We start from the raw sequence: 1,791 nt of genomic DNA on the forward strand, positions 1-1,791 counted from the left end.
AGTATCTTCTGTTCTTCTAGCTGCTCCAGGCTGTTCTACTCATCCTTTCCAGTGGAAATTTCCTACCTCAGATGATTCTGAGTCCCCCTCTTCCCCTTATCGGTGACCAACTGGTCACCAGCCAGACCACCTGACTGCTCATGTATTCCCCTTGAGTCTTGGAAGGAAGTTTGCTCTGAGGTGTCCCAACCACTTGCCTTGATGGATCCCGGGTGAACAGCTTACTTGGTCTTGTAATAATCAATCAAACTGCCATTGTTGTTTCTGATTTTTCCTGTCGGTCTTTTCACAGCATCTCCAACAATTAAAAAACAGACTAACAGAGGGAACCTACAGTCACCAAAAGAAAAGAAATAATAAAGATAAGAGCAGAAATGAATGAGATGGAAAACAGAAAAACTATAGAAAGAATCAGAGCAAACTCCCTTCCAAGACTAAGACTCAAGGGGAATACATGAGCAGGCAGGTTGTCTCCCCCCGTGACTGTCAGCACACAACCCCTTTCCCTCTCTGAGTCCCATGTCCCTAGCCACTTCATCTGTCCATGTCATCATCTCTGTCTCCATGCCTGGCATCACTGTATCTCTGGGTAGGGTCACGCTCTTCTCTTTTCTCATTTGATGGTCCCAGGGACCTCAGCACCTGGGCTGCAAAATCACTCTCCTCCTTTCATCAAAAAACATCTACCTCTACATTTCCAACCCTCACAGTCAGTCCTGAGGGCAATTATTCACTATTGTACCATGAAAATCTTATCCCCATTTCCTCTCACCAGCCTGGTTCCAATGGATTGGAATTCATTCAGTGGAGGTTCTACCTACCTACCCCTGCCTCTTCTGGAACTAGGCTCCCTCTTGAAAGCTTGTAAGCCAGTCACTTCTTGACTTTATAGCCCCTCCCCTATTTTGGGTAACCAATGTTTAAGTAGTCCATCCCTGTCAACCCCGTAATCCAAGGTGGTGGGAGTAACCATTGCTGTAAAGATTTCTTCCCTTTTTTGAGCTACTTCACCCAAACATATAGGTAAAATTCATCAAATTGTAGTGGGTTACTCATTTTTTTCTTCTTCCCTCTTCCTTCTTCATCTAGTCAAGTTCTGATCATCCAATCATCGAAGCCAGGCCATGTGGGTACTATCTGCTAGTATGGGTGTTCTTGTGCATCTACCCTAACTTCATAACAACTGGAAGCTTTATTCTCTACTCTAGTCCTCTGTGGCCATGTCATTGCCTCTGGGCCCAGGAATCCCCAGGTCTTGCTGTAACTGCTGGCCATCCAGGTCTCCTCCTGGGTTCACATGAGTCTATTGAATGTGGTTGGACTTAGATCCCAACTTCGTTGCTGTTTTTTCCCTCTCTTCCCTTTATTGATGACCAATGTGGTCACCAGCCAGACCACATGCTTGCTTGTGTATTTCCTTTAAGTCTTGGTCTTGGAAGGGAGTTTGCTCTGAGGGGACCAGACCACTTACCTTGATGGCTCCTGGGCGAACAGCTTACGTGTTCTTGTAGCAATCAATCGTACTGCCATTTTTGTTTCTGATTTTTCATGCTGGTCTTTCTTCACTAAGTTTCTTCTGTTCTTCTAGCCACTTCAGGCTGGTCTACTTGTCCTTTCCAGTGGGAATTTCCCACCTCATACAATTCTGGGTGGGATTCTGGTTTCCACCTATGGTCTTCTGCAATGCACAAACTCCACAGGAGGTCTCTTTCACTGGGCAGTTTCTAGCCCCCTTTAAGTTATTCCAATCAGTTATAGATTGAAGATGGATTTACAAGATTTCTATTGTGA

The sequence above is a fragment of the Chrysochloris asiatica genome, unplaced genomic scaffold (genome assembly GCF_000296735.1).
Source record: "Chrysochloris asiatica unplaced genomic scaffold, ChrAsi1.0 scaffold00188, whole genome shotgun sequence".
NCBI lineage: Eukaryota > Metazoa > Chordata > Mammalia > Afrosoricida > Chrysochloridae > Chrysochloris > Chrysochloris asiatica.